This window comes from Amblyomma americanum, chromosome 2 (genome assembly GCF_052857255.1).
Source record: "Amblyomma americanum isolate KBUSLIRL-KWMA chromosome 2, ASM5285725v1, whole genome shotgun sequence".
NCBI classification, from domain to species: Eukaryota; Metazoa; Arthropoda; class Arachnida; order Ixodida; family Ixodidae; genus Amblyomma; species Amblyomma americanum.
The window spans coordinates 92,664,379-92,680,255 of NC_135498.1; the positions used below are offsets into that span (position 1 = coordinate 92,664,379).

At 47.9% G+C, this 15,877-nt stretch overlaps 1 non-coding gene across 1 annotated transcript; it reads right to left on the reverse strand.

Annotated features, from left to right (window-relative positions):
- Positions 1-1,823: 1,823 nt before the first annotated feature.
- On the reverse strand, positions 1,824-1,907 carry TRNAL-CAG (transfer RNA leucine (anticodon CAG)). The gene has a single exon. It is a non-coding gene; the product is annotated as a tRNA-Leu (tRNA).
- Positions 1,908-15,877: the final 13,970 nt, after the last annotated feature.

Consider the following 15,877-nt stretch of genomic DNA (forward strand, 5'->3'; position numbering starts at 1 on the left):
GCATCGTTTTTCATCGGATATCGCTCGTTTTGTTGGTGTTTCCCCTGCCCATAGCTGCTCAGTTCGCGCCCGAATAACTGCCGCAGTATACTTATCGGTATCCATTTTTTCCAGCTGGGCTTTGACATCCCTGATTTCATTAAAGCATGTGCCTGGTTGTGCGCTTTCTATACACGTGAGGTATTCAAGCTGTTCACGAAGCTCTGCTTCCTTTTGTTTCTCGGCATATTTCAACTGCGTACCTTTTTCAATCGCTCTTATTTTTACCCTTTGCTTAAACTCCTCCCACTCTGCAGCGAAGTTCGACGGTTGCGCTGTAATTAGCTTCTCTAGTTCTTGCTTTACTTCCTTAGCGAATCCATCGTCCTCCAACAACTTATTATTTATTTTCCATAAATGTCAATTAAACCGCTTTTTGCTTTGCTGCCTGCCAAAGGTTGTAATCACTAGGGCGTGGTCACTGAAAGCCACAGGTCTGACATCATACAATGTGCATAGTGAAAAAAGTTCTGCCGACACATACACTCTGTCCAATCGGGCATGGCTATTGCCTTGAAAATGGGTATACCGTGTACAAGGGCCATTGGTGAAAACACTTCCAATATCTTTTAAATTATGGCCATGGACCAATTCGTTCAAGACATCAGCACTCCTATCTCTCACAAACGAACTTCTTGCACGATCGGTAGCCTGACAGACGCAATTGAAATCGCCCAGTAGGATTAGTACTTTGTCACAGTTTAGGTATGTCTCAAAGCGGTCAAAAAAAACACTCTTCGCTCGGACTCCGCATTTGGTGCATACACACTAATAACTCGGAACTCAACGCCAGAGTACAAAAAATCAACGACAAGAAGACGGCCGCTATCACACGAGAAAAGTGACTGCACCGTAATACCGAAATTATTGCGAAGAAAAAGTACGCAGCCGCCAGAGGCACCTACAGAATGACACACACATACTTCAAAGTGCGTACGGGAAACGGACACCATACGTTCTGTAGCTTCTTGGCTTACAATATTAGTTTCTTGTATTGCAACTACGTGCAGATCGTTGTCTAGAAGAAGGCGACTGAGCTGGCATTGTCGCCTTCTAGCTGCAAGGCCTCGCACGTTTAAAGTGGTACACGCAGTGCTTTAGTTAAAATGAGAGCTATATCGAGAAAAAAAAAACGCCTTATTTTATGGTGTCTGCCTTCGCGCCACGCCTAAAAAAAAATCCCCAGACCCCAGAACGGGCTCTAGGCATGAAACTACGGAGGCGGTTTCCCCGCCTGCCGTGTTTCGGACGAAGTGTTCGGCCGCGGCTTCAACGTCGGCCGCCTCATACCTGCGGCTTTGGACGGCGGCTCGTCTCCGCCATTGCCGTCCTGTTGAAGCGCCGTGCGGGCGCTTTCCCGCCGCTAGGTTAGCCGCCCCGGAAGACATGTCCATGCTCACAGGGTCAGGAGGAATGGAAGGAGCCCCAGTAGCGACTGGGGATTTCACCTCGCCCTCCGACCTCGGCCCTGCGTCCTGGCGAGGCGGTATGGGCGTGCCCTGATATCACAGTGCAAAAAAAACTGTGTTGGCAACGAAACGCCCTGTAGCCAAACTCGGTACAACTACCTGGTATTCAGCACCTGTCGAAGAAAAAGCACCAAAAGACCTGTTTCCGCGGCCCTGCTGGGCCGCTGACGCCGCTCCGACGGAGCTCATGATAACGCGTCCGTTCGCTAGCGCGGCCGGAAGCAGAATCCCCTCCTGACAGGACACGAGCGCATACAAATCGGTGCGGAGTAAAACCTTCCTTTTTCGTCTTGTGTGTATAAAAATAAAAACTGATGTCAGAAGTGGGATTCGAACCCACGCCCGGAAGACCGGACTGCGACCTGAACGCAGCGCCTTGGACCGCTCGGCCATCCTGACTTTTTTTTTCTTTATTGCCGGTGAACAGTACATACGCAAAAATGAAAATCTCTAGCCACACTTTGGCCGAGACAATGGGTTAAAACATTTTCATATCAATCAGTTCATCCATAACTGCCACCCAGTCCGGCGGCTGGGGTTGACTGCGGAGAACATCTCTCAGGAAAACTGCACTTTCTATAAAGTTTTCTCTCACTGGTCGCACATTTGCGTCGGCGTGCCTGACACCATTCTCGTTTTCCAGATGCTGTGGAGGCCCAGTAGCATAAACATGTCGTAAGGAACCTCCTCACTTTCTATAGGTAGAAACCGGATGCCATAAGGAGTTACAGGTAGTTCTTTCTTCAATGTTCTTTGCAAGATGTCCCAGTGGAAAACCGGGTCCCAGCAGTCGATAAACACATGTTCGATGGTCTCGGGTTTTTTGCAGAGTATGCAGTTGGTGGTCCAGGGCACAAAAATGCCTTTATCGTTTAGCCATGTTTTGACGGGAAGGGTACCAGTATGAAGTTTAAAGAAAAAGGATTTGACAGTCGGTCTTACCGGCATCTTCTTAACTCGCTTTAGAACATCTTTGCCTGTGCCTCCGCTGTAAAAGGAACGGTATAAGGGAGCAGGTGTAAAGATATCTAGCAAATCTTTGCACAGTTTTTTCCTGGGTACAGCACATAGATACTGTGTAGAAAAGTGAGCGCTCAAAGTGCGAAAGGCTGCCACAACTTCACACAAAAAAGCTGTTACAGCACGATTCGTGGCCGGGTAACTGGACACAACCAATTCCGGCAACACGTTGCCTAAGCGCAGCTGCAACATTGTGCGCAACAAAGGATCGGTTCGATCACGTAGAAACAAAAATCTTGGGAAAACTTGTTTCAGAAACAAATCAGAAAGACCAAGGCCGCCCCTTTTGACCGGAAGGAACAGATTAACTCGCCTTGTTCGCTCCCAATTTGAGCCCCAAATAAAGACAGCAAACACTCTATGCAGCTTCTGCAGGTTTGCTCGGGTAATGAGCACGAACTGCAATAAATACCAAATTATGGCTATTAAATATACATTGCACGCACTTTCGCGCGCGAAAACAGAAAGGTCACGTCCTTTCCAGCCATCCGCTTTTTCCCTTGCACTCTGCGTAATCTCACTCCACAACTCCGTACTGCTTTTATAGTGCTCCAAGGGTATACCCCCCAAGTACTTCGCAGGGGAGGTCGTCCATTTCATGTTAGCAAACATGGCAGGTGTGCTGTACCAATCACCGTACCAAAAAGTTATGCACTTATCCCAGTTAATTTCGGACCCAGTCTTTTTGCAATATTCCCCCGCAACTTTCACAACTTCTTTAACGCTTTCTTGATCCGCGCAAAAAACAGCAATATCATCAGCGTAAGCAAGAACTTTTACTTGCGCCGACAGAAGAGTGAAACCGCAGATCCCATATTTGTGTAACAGTGATAACAGAAAAGGCTCAAGGTAGATCGCAAAGAGCAAAGGCGAGAGCGGGCAACCCTGCCTGACCGAAGAACACACAGGTACAGGTACAGTCAGCTGTTTGTTCACTATAATTCGGGTAACACAGTTTTCGTACGCCATCTGTAGACGTTGTGTTATCACAGAGCCTACGTTGGCATATTCTAGAATGGCGAAAAGAATTTCGTGCGACACTCGATCGAAGGCCTTTGCAAGGTCAAGCTGCATCATGGTAACTCGGCCCCCGAAGGCATCGCAGCATTCAAGAACAGTTCTAGCAATGTGCACATTTGTTCCAGTTGTGCGACCTTTAATACCGCACGTTTGGTGGGGCCATACAAGGTTCTTTATGACCTTTTGCAGTCTGTTGGCAAGAATCTTCATAAACACTTTACAGTCAACGTTGGTTAGGCTTATCGGCCGATAAGCCCCAACGGACAGAAGTTTAGCCTGGTCCTCACTCTTGGGTATTAAAACCACGTGTGCTGTTTTGAATGATGGTGGCATTTTGTTTGTTTCTTAAATTTCGATGAAGACGCAGTGGAGAGCTTGGGTGAGTTCGGCTTTGAACTTCTTATAAAATTCACTACCTAGGCCGTCAGGACCGGGAGATTTTCCGGCACTCAGCTCTTCGATTGCTCTTCCCACTTCGCTTACGCTGATTGGTACCTCCAGCCCTTGTTTTATTTCGTCTCCTAGCTTTGGCATACGGGACAAGAACGTGTTTGCAAACCCCTCTTCCTCAAGCCGTCGCCGCCCAAACAATTCCAGATACTGCTCAACAAACGCTAACTGAATCACTTTGCTATAATTCGTTAGCTCCTTTCTGTACCTGATTTGTCTTACTTCATTCTGAGTCACGTACTTCTTTTCGTCACTAAGCGAGCGTTTAATTGGTACTTAGTCAAGCCAGAGACGTTCAGCACGGGCCCGTATCATGGCAGCTGTATACGTGTCTTTTTCGATAATCTCAAGTTTACTTTTTGTATCTCTTATTTCTTTCTTATATCTTCCCGGCTGGGAACTTTCCAGGCTTACGAGCAAGTCAAGTTGGCAATGTAGTTCTTTTTCTTTAACACGTTTTTTGTGGCATATAATGCTTGCCCTTTCAATCGCGTTTATTTTCACTTGCTGTTTGAAATCTTCCCACATAATTACCCAGTTCCCAGGCTCTGCTGATAGCAATGCTTTAATGCATTCATTAACTTTAATGCCAAAGCGTTCATCCTCGAGTAACTGTGCGTGAAACTTCCACAGGTCCCACGAGAAACGAGATTTCTTGTCTTTTTTCCCCAGGGTAAACGTAACTAATACCCCTGCCACACGGCAAATTTAATGTCATTTCCATCGAATGACATTCGTTCAAGACGACATTAGTTTGCTGCCAAACGAGAAAATATAATGACATTCGATGAAAACGACATTAGGTATTGAATGAGTTTGGGGAACTCATTCGCCAGCAAACTCCGAGCTAATGTGTTCCCTTGACACCAGAGACTTGGTGAGAATATGCACCGAACATAAATTTCAAACGCGACACAAGCATTATAATATTTCAACGCCCGTATAATTCTGTGGTCGTTCATTTATTTATATAATAATACCGAATAGCACCAGAAAAAATCAAACTGTCACTCTCGCTACCAGCCAACCGGAATGGACGAGCAGGCATGTTTTTTGGCCTTTTTGTGTAGCGTGGCCCAAAGCCAGCCGTAGCCAGCCCATGAGCCAGCGGCAGGCGCGTGCGTTGTGTTGCCGGAGTCCGGAGTGCTGGCTGTGTCAATTGCTGCGGTAGTTGTGCGCTCGGAGTTGTTTGTTATTTATTCTTGCTGGATCCGCGATGGCCGAGAGCGGAGCAAAAAACCGAGCTCAGTGGACAGAGTCGGAGACTTACGCTCTAATCAAAGTGTGGCAGGATCACCTTCGTGACTTGCGCCGGACAAAGAGGAACGCGAAAGTTTATGCTGCTATTCACGAAGCCCTTCACGCAGAGGGCATTGAAAAGCCGCTTAAGGCAATCAAGGCAAAAATCGAGAACCTGGGAAACAAGTACAGGTAAGCACTGCCTTTTTTTTCGTTATGTAGTACGTGATCTGAACCAGCAGCGCGCAGCAGCACGGGCATAGAACGCGGAGACGACACCCGCGCAACGGCAGTGCGCGTCCTGTTCCGTCTTCATGTCACTGCCCATTGCTGATAATTTCTGATGAAAAGTTGACTAACCAGACAGCCTTAAGGTGCTAGTTGTTTACCTCCGCATTTTTTTTTTCATTTAGTAGTCCTAGCTGCCTAAAGTGACAGCACCCAACTTGAAAAAACGAGAATCAAGCGTTTACTTGCAAGACCATGTGCCGATTTGTTTCATCAAAGTGGCTTTTATCATGGTGCCACGGTCCTTCTATCCTTAAACATTGTACTCTCGTAGCAATTCTGAAAACTTCATGAACAATAACCAACTTTTCCAGGGAGCTGAGGAAAAAAACAACGGGGCAAGGAGCAGTAGCATGGAAATTTTATTGGGAATTACACCAATTCCTAGGCACACTTCCTGCTAATGACTCTAGCCTGGCGGAAGAGACAGTCTGTCGCCAGGAAGCCACAGCTGAGGAGGTAAGAAAAAGAGCTGCATGTACAGAGTCTCTGAACTGCGCCACACCTTCATGGTTTTCAGTCAGTACTGTTGTGACACAAAATGTTTTATTTTTGTTCGCCAAGAAAGGCATGTACCATGGAGTGTACCGATCTGAAGCCGCACCTTTCTTTACCAACGCTCATATGATGATGACACAAGGTGAATATATGTTTATCACAGAATGCAACATAGCTTGTATATTATTGTCTGTCATGGCTTGTGATTGTGATTAAACACTGACTATAGCCCTTGCCATGGAGATTCTAAAGCCACACCTATATGATGTGTCAATCTATTGTGCTTCAAGCTCTTGATTACTTTGTCTTTGCATACCAACATTTGATATGTATTACTGGTTCAGCTTTTCCACAGCATGGTGCACGGGCAAGACGAAAGCCCTGTATATTCAGGTCCTACAGACTATGTGGATGAGACATCCAGCGGCCCATCGCCCCTGCAGCTTTCCACCCCTGGTAGCCCTGACCAAATTTCAGAAGGAACTGTTTCTACGGGACCACAAACACCAGCGGAGAAGCAGTTGATGGCTAAGCAGCGGTCCCCGTGCATTCGCCCAAAAAGGCCACAAAGGGACATCTTACTGAGCCAGCTCATTGAAGAGCAGCGGAAGCTGCGTATTGCATTCGAAGCAAAAAGAATTTGAGCTCGGGGAAAGGGCACTGAAGATGCAAGAAGCTGCCGAGCGGGAAAAGAAGGCTGCTGACAGGGAAGAGCGCATGATTTCATTATTAGAAAAGTGCTTCCATAAATAAAATTAGCAATTACTGGCGCTTTGGTTGTTTATGTTGCATGGTGCTTTCAGTGATGGTAAGAAGTCACATGACGAAAGCAGCTTAACATTCAACACATGCCAAAATATTGCATGTAGCAGCTGAACACACAGGCTCCATTTTTGTAGCTTGCCGGAATTTCATTGCACATGTGATGGCTAGCTTTGCATTTGGAGTTTGTACACACGTGCTCATGGATATGCACACCAAGTATTATACAAAAACTCTTAAAACATAAAATACTACAAGGCACCTTATGAGAAAAAATGGAAAAAAGCTCAAAATGGGCTAATAAAGCATAAACAATAGGGACCCAAGGCAACTAGCGAATACTTTGTATCGCTTGAAGTATGAACATGGCTACAGACTGTGCCACAACAGTGATCAACGCGTCATTGAAACGAGGATTAAACTGCTGAACCATGCACACCACTTGTAACAGCAAGCACATATACACCATTTGTAACAAAGAAAAAGCAGCTGCAGTGTTGATTGTACTATAAAAAATTAAGACCTGCCACCAGAAGCTGCAGTTGTACATATTCTGAAGCACAGCTGCAAGTTCGGAGCTTGGACCATTTGTTCACAGCATGTGCAATCTTTTGCTGCTGCAAGCTAAACACTCCTCAGATTCCTGCTCTGCGGGATGCTCTGCAGAGGCTTTCTTTTTTAGAGAAATAAGTGGCAAGGGCTGCCCTGACTTCATTTCCATGGCTGCTGGCTTCAGTTGTGTTATGCACAGGTTGTGCATACAAGGAATCAAACTCGTGCACTTCCTGCACCCACTGCTGTTCTATGGGGTCATTTAGAGCCTCGCAGATGTTGTGCAAAACACATGCTGCTTTGATGGCTCGCTTTGCGGTTGGAAGCTTGCACTCCATTCGCTTCATGACGAATCTGAAGCGAGCCTTCAGTCGTCCAAAGGCATTCTCTACTATTCTTCTTGTCTTTGACTAATTGAATTGTGCTTCATTCGAGCCTGAAAGAGCATTCGCAAACGGCTTGAGAAGATTTGAAGTTAAAGGGAAAGCTTGGTCGCAAAGCACCACCGGTGGCACAGCTACTCCCTCGATGACGGACACAGGTGACTGGAAGTAGTCACTCTTGATGTGTTTGGAGAGCTGTGACCGCCCGTACACAAAAGCATCGTGGCATCTTCCAGTACTCCCCACATTCAGGTACCAGAAGCTGTACTTGTGGTCAACAATGGCCAAAAGAATGATGCTGTGCCTGCATGAAACAGAACAAATTGGACATTATTAGCACTTAACAATGACGAGAGGAATTTCGTAATTTTTCTCTGCACAAAAATACATGGCAATATTTGTGTCATCAACCAAGGTACCGTTAGCATTGTTCTAAGCTCACACACCTTGAATTGAAGGCACAGAAGTCAGTACATAAAAAAAGCGGCAGAAAATTGCCTGGTTGCTTGAATAATGGCTTCAGATTTAACACACAAAAGATAAAAACACACTTACCACCCTTTATAATTGTAATAATCAGCTGCATGCTCTTGTGGTGGTGAGATGGGAATGTGACATCCATCCATGGCGCCGAGAGCCTGGGAGAAGCCGCTGAACGCATAGAATTCACGGATGTGATTGGGCATTTCTTGCCGGCTGACCATGTTAAGCAACTCCCCTCCCAACACATCAATGACTGCGGCAAAAAACTTCTTGGTGAGGAGATTCACTGTTGACCGTCCCACACCAAATAGATGGGCGATGGTCTGGTCCTAAGCGCTGGAATGCAGCCGGTAGAGTTCTATCGCTACGCGTTTTTCAACCGGAATGTTTCCCGCATATTTGTCGTAGCGCGTTCCAGGACACAGCTCAGCTCGTCAACAATATAGCGGAACATGTCAAAAGTCACGCGAAGCGACTGTCGAAAATGCAGTTCACCCAAGTGCGGCAAAGTTTCTTCAAACCATCTTTCGCTCCTCTGGAATGTCCATCGCTCTCGAGGCACCGCTGGCAAATTTTCAGCAATAGCTGCACTTATCGCGAAGGCATTGGCGATAAGTCGATCCTCAAGGACAGCGCTCACTGCTTCTTGATGGCGTATGGCTACCCTCAGCTGCGCTAATCTGCCTTTGTACAGGGCCAGCCTGCTGCGTCTTTGTGCTCGCAAGCATAGACTCGCAGCGATCGCATTCCGCTGCCGCGAATCAATTGCACAAAGCGACGTAGTGACGTCCGCCATTTGTCTGCCGCCGCTGGCTGAACTTTGGCTTGGCTTGGGCTCCTGGTGGATAGCAGTGATCAACGCGTTATTGAAACGAGGATTAAAATTTTGAAATCGGTTTCCATTCGCAAAACAATACTTTTCGAAACATATTGAAGCATAGATCGAAATGTTTTTATGCTGCACTTTTTCTCCATCGCAATCGCCACCATTTGCAAATGGCATTACTTTTGGCCGTGTAGCAGCACGCAGAATAAATGACATTAAGTCGAACAAATGTCATTCGATGGGAATGACATTAGATTTGCCGTGTGGCAGGGGTATAAGCTGTGGTCGTTAAATGACATGTGTTTCACCTCGTAGCTATTGCACAAAGGAATCAGATCAAGCGACACATACGCTCTGTCAAGTCTCGGGTGACTTTCACCCTGGAAGTGAGTAAAATGCGGCGCTACTGAATGAACTTCAGCAAAATCATCTAAACCATTTTCTTGCACAATCGAATTCAACAATTCCGCACTTTTGTCACGAAGGGGTCTTTTTGTAATTCTATCCTCTGCTTTACAAACGCAGTTAAAGTCGCCCAAAAGCACAATTAACCGCTCACAGCACACATGTTGTTCAAGGCAATCAAAAAATTCCTTGCGCTCGTTCTCCCTGTTAGGGGCTTACACGCATATGACTTTCCATAGCAAATTGCAATAAAAAAATCCACTACAACCAAACGGCCAGTTTAACACAGTTAAATTCTGCTCGACAGTCCCCAGAGAATTCCTAATAAATACAGCACATCCGCCCGATGTGCCAGAAGAATGGCACACACATTGTAACGTGCCGTTAAAGGCTGCACCATAAGGTCCGCCTGTTCCTTTCTTTCGACTTTCGTCTCCTGCACGGCTATTAAGTCTAGGTCATTATCAACGAACAGCCGGCTTAGTTGGTACTGCCGCTTCTTGGAAACCAGTCCCCTGACATTAATTGTTGCAATGAGCAACGCTCTAAGAGGTGTAGAAGCCATCTAGTTTAGGTACAGGAGCCATATGGTGCATACCTCGGGACACAAGGCGATGGTGCGGGTGACTTGCCTAGTCTAAGGTGTTCGATGGGTGCGGTGGCGGTAATCCAACATCTTTTACACAAGTGCCTCTTGCGTATGGACTGGAAAATCAGCCCATGCAGTCCGTCACCGAAAAAGTTCATCTCACGCCCACAGAAACCACTCACAGGGCACTCACTCCAACTAAGGCAGAGGCTTAGCCGCCGCTCGTTGATCGGCCTGTACATTCGGCCGCGGTTTCAACGTCGGTCGCCTGACACTAACAGTCTTCTGCGGTGGCTCGTCGCCTTGGCTCACTTTGGGCTCTCCATTCGCACAGTGCTCGTGCGGTCGCTTCCCTGCTTGGTTGCTGGTTGATGCATTTGACACTTCTATACTGTCACCATGCTGGGGAACGACGGGAGCTGACGCCCCACTGCTCAAGACTTCGTCCGTTGGCGCCTTGACTTCTGCAGGCTGCGCTACCTGTTGCTGCCGCTTACTGCTGGGCTCCTCTACGCTTGTGGATATTTCCGGAGGGGGCACAGCTGGGGCCTTCTCCACGCTGTCCCCTGCCTCTGCTGCCGCATCTTCCGCGTCAGCCTCGTTCATGACAAGTTCGGAAGAAATGTCAGTGTTGACTGGGACGGCAGCACTCGCGTACGTGCGTACGCAGCTGCTTTCTTCGTGCCCGTAGCGACGACAGGCGCCGCATCGTGGAACCTTGCACTCACGGCGAATGTGCCCAGTACCGTGGCAGCGCAGACACAGCGGAGCTCTGCCCGGTACAACCACGAGAGCCAGCTCACCGCCAACCCTGACTTCGTGAGGGAGGTCTTCCAGCTTCACGCCAGGATTCATTTTCAATGAAACCAAGCGTGTCGTCGACCCCTTGCTGGCGACACCCTGGACGCGCCACCGCTCCTTGGAGACTTCGCTCACCTTGCCGTACGGAGCAAAGGCTACCCTCACGTCTTCGTCGGGCACGTTGTGCAGCAGCCAGTGCAGCTTGATGCGGACGTCCTGGTTTGCCGGGTCGATGACGAGACAGCGGCGGTCCTTGACTTTCAGGTCTCCGGCAGAAAGAATTTTCGTCACCGCCTCAGCACTCGCGAAAGTAACAGCCCATACATGGCTCATGCGATACGCCCCCAAGGCGATAACCTCGGGGAGCAGCATCAGCTGAGCCAGCGCATCCCTGAAATCTTCGACCCGATAAGGACGGGCCCGCACGTCAGCGTGCAAAAAAACTGTGTTCAACACAACACGTCCTGTAGGAAGGGTAGGCAGAATCACCTGATACTCTTCATCCGAGGCAAAAGCCCTGTTTCCGCGGCCAGACATGACCGCTGTAGCTGCTCCAACGGAGCCCGTCATCGCACGTCCGTCACTTTTTTTTTTTTTTTCTTTATTGCCGGTATTTTGACCCACATGAAAAAAAAGCACATATTCATACATAAGCACTAAAACACAATCAACATCTTTGTTAAAGCAACGGCCGCTCAGCTTGTGCGGTCACGCTCATGCTAAAATTCCTTCATCGCCAATAATAACTCAACACGTGACAGCCCCTCTGGACTACATTCCAGCATCTTTTTCTCCTGAACAAAGTTGCTTATGCTTTCTTTGAAATATTGACGTGCCGGTCTTGCATCGAGATCGGCGTGCCTTACTGCCATTCTGCATTTCCAAATACTGTGTAGGGCTATTAGCATGATCAAATCAAATGGGGTACCGTCATCACTTTCAATTGGCAAGTAGCGAATTCCGTACCCATTAAGCGGAAATTCTTTTTTGATTGTGCGCTGAAGCACATCCCAAAGGAACACAGCATCCCAGCATTCAAGGAACACATGCTCAATTGTCTCCTCCTTTCTGCATATTATACAGTGAGTACCCCAGGGAACAAAAAAACCTTTTTCAGCCATCCACGGTTTGACAGTCAGAGTTCCAGTGTGTAATTTGAAAAAGAAAGTCTTAACACCAGACGGGACTAACATTGCCTTAACACGCTTTAGTACCTTGTTACCTATACCTTCCCTGTAAAGGGACCGATATAAAGGCACGGGGAGAACCACACTACAGAGGTCTTTATACAGTTTTTTCCGGTTGACTTCACTCAGGTATTGCAGTGAAAACCGCGCCATCAAAAACCTACATGAAACCACAACTTCGCGTAGAAAACCATGCACTCCACCGGGCATACTGCCAGCAGAGACAACCATATTAGGCAAGTGCTTCCCCAGGCGAAGTTGACAGACAGTGTGTAGAAACGGGTGCTTAACGTCCCGAAGAAATAAATACCGATTGACAACCTGTCTCAAAAACAAATGTGACAAACTGAGTCCTCCATTTCGAACTCGTAGAAATAAATTGGTGCGGCTTGATCTTTCCCAGGAAGATGCCCACACGAACACTGCAAACACCCGATGAAATTTTTGGATATGAACCCTGGAGCAATGCAAGACTTGAAGGACATACCAAAGTTTGCTCACTAAAAATATGTTGCAAATTGTGGCTCTCGAGAACATTGACCAATTCCAGCCATTCCATTTATTCACTCTTTCCCTCATTTTATCCACTTCACTCCTCCAGTAGGCTTCGCTGTCTTTGTAACACTCAAGAGGAACTCCCAAGTATTTAACAGGAGTCGTAGTAAAACTCATGTTGGCAAAAGTGTCTGGGGCCTCCGGCCAATCCCCGTGCCAGAATCCCAGGCACTTACTCCAGTTTACCGCGCTGCCACTGGCCGCACAAAAACTTTTAACACACTTAACAGCCTGTGTTACACTGTCGTAATCATTACAAAACATGGCTATATCATCCGCATAAGCCAACAGTCGGACTTCTAACTGATGTAGTTTAAAACCGCGCATACAATCGCTCTGTATCACGCTCAAACAAAATGACTCTATATACAAACAAAACAACAGTGGCGAAAGAGGGCAACCCTGGCGCACCGAGCGTTTGACTGGAATGCGTGTACCCACAACCTTGTTGACAATTAGACTTGTCGTGCAATCCTGGTACGCCATGGCGACCCCGCCTCGAATAATTCTACCCACATTCACATGATCTAGAATGCACAGAAGAATTTCATGAGGCACCCTATCGAAAGCTTTCTCCAGATCAATTTGGATCATTGCCACTTGTGTGCCCATTGCGTCGCAGCACTCAAGGATACTACGCGCTACATGTATATTTGAGAAAATAGATCGGCCTTTAATTCCGCACGTTTGATGCGGCCCCACCAGGTCAGTAATGACTGTCTGCAATCGCTTAGCCAAAATTTTCATCATTATCTTATAGTCTCCATTTGTGAGGCAAATTGGACGGTAAGAAGTTACTCTGCGCAATACAGAGGGGTCTTCTGATTTCGGTATAAGAACAGTGTGGGAGGATGTGAAGGACGGCGGCAGTACATTGAGATCGAATGCCTCATTATAGACAGCAGCTAAAACTGGTGAAATTATTCCTTTTAGACGTTTGTAAAAGGCTGAGGTCAGACCATCCGGGCCCGGAGACTTCCCCGGCTGCAAGCTTTCAATAGCGTTTTCCACCTCCTCTACTGAGATAGCTGCCTCCAATAGTTCCTTCGTACTGTCGTCTAGGCTGGGCATCAACCAAAGGAAGTCCTTCTTGAAACGATCAATGTCAACTGAGCAGTTGGCAAATAACCCACTGTAGTGCTCGAAGAAAGCGCGCTCAATATCTTCTGCTGTGTCACTAACTTTTCCACCAATTTCAATTTCCACTATCTGATTGCGCCGCGCATGCCACTTTTCTGCGCCCAACGCTCTTTTTGATGGAACTTCCCCCGCTATCAGCTTTTCAGCTCTCGCTCGCACCAGAGCACCGTGGTATCTTTCGATGTCGAACTGTTCTATTTTATGCTTTAGTGCGCGAATATCGTCCATGAACATGCCGGGTCTACTACACTCTTCACTGATCAATTTTTCCAAGTTTCTGCGCATCGTTTTTTCCTCTGCCCCCTTTTGTCTGCGTATAGCGCTCGCCCGCTCCAATGCTTTCATTTTAACTGTCTGTTTGAAGTTCTCCCATTTTTCTCTGTACATCGTATTACCCATATGTTTCATTGCATCAACTTGCGTCGTCACGTCTGCCATAAAAATTTCATCATCCAGTAATTTTGAATTCAATTTCCATAACTGCCACTCGAAGCTTCTTTTCCTTTCTTTCGTGCTTGCTACTAGAAAACTGACTAAGCAGTGATCAGTAAATGAAACAGCGCTCACTCGGTACTCCTTGCAAAAGGGTACCAAATCAAGGCTTACGTATGCTCTATCCAAACGAGCGTGACTCGAAGCCTGAAAATGGGTGTACTGCGTATTTCTTCCACCACCTAGGCATTCAGCCACATCCGCCAAACTACTGTTCCCTATTATTTCATTTAGGGCAGTCGTGCTTGCATCCTTGTACGGTCGGGTGCTAGTTTTGTCCCGGGATGAAAGAACGCAGTTGAAATCACCAATAAGAATGACCAACCTATTACACTGGGTATACTGTTTCAGCTGTTCAAAAAACCTGCACCTTTCCCCGGCAACAGTCGGCGCATACAAACAGATGACACGCCACTCCAAGGACGATAACAAGAAATCACATACAATAAACCGTCCTGACGTGCATGACGTAACGGCTTCTATTTTAGCTCCTAGACTATGTCGGACCAACAATGCGCAGCCTGAAGAATATCCCACGGAATGGCTCACAATAGCACAGTATCGCGCTACGAATTGCTGCACCATGCCCCCGGTTTCCACGTCGCCCTCGACTTTCGTCTCCTGCACTGCTAGAATGTCAAGGTCAAAGTCGCTTAACAGGCGGTACAGTTGACTCTGCTTCCTCCTTGAGGCAAGCCCTCGGACATTTAATGTTGCCACGCGAATGGACTTATCCATAGTCATCATAGCAAGGCGGGAAAGAAAACCGGGGGCATGGCGCTTACCTCACAACTGCGGTTTGATCCGGAGTGTGCTAGCACAGGGCGGTCCTCACGGCGGCATAGGCGGCGTTTCCGCCCTCTTGCGCGCCGCCGAAGTGTTCGGCAGCGGTCGAAATGAAGGACGCCGTCCAACAGTCGTCTTGGCTGGCGGCTCGTCCGCAGCAACGACACTAAGCTCCTTCCCATTTTCGCCTGCGTCGTGAGGTCGCTTTGCAGCGGCACTAATACTGTCGCTGTCCATCACGGTGACTGGTTCCGGCTCGGTGGGTGGTTTCTCGCCTCCTCCGGGAGAGGGGTGGCCCGTAGTGCTTGCCTCATCCTTCTCGTTCCCGCCTTCTGCGTCGTCATGTCGCCGGTTGTCTGCGGGTTTATCTCCGCCGTCAATTAGTTGTTCCCCTTGAAAGTTCGACGATGCACCTTGCGTAACCAGGTTACGGCTCGTCCTTGCTGTTTCCTCTGAGTCTTCCTCGTCCATCAGGTGGTCCGATATGTCGTTTGCCTGCACTGGTCCGGCTACGCTGGCGTACGTCTTTGCGCAATCAGCATCGACGTGGCCGAAACAACGACTACAGCGCGGCACTTTGCAGTCGCGACGAATGTGCCCGGTGCTCTTGCAGCGCAGACACAGAGGAGCGCGGCCCGGCACAACAACAAGAGTTAGCTCTCCGGCTATCTTGAGCTGATGCGGAATATCGTCTATTTTGACGTCGGCATGCAATTTTAGCCCAGCTGTACGAGTCGTCGACCCTTTTTCAGTGACACCGAGCGCCCGCCACTTCTCCCGGGTCACTTCCAATACCTTCCCGTAGGGCGACAGTGCCACGCGAACGTCTTCGTCGGTAACGCCATGCAGCAACCAGTGCAGCTTTACGCGAACCTCTCGGTTATTCGGATCAA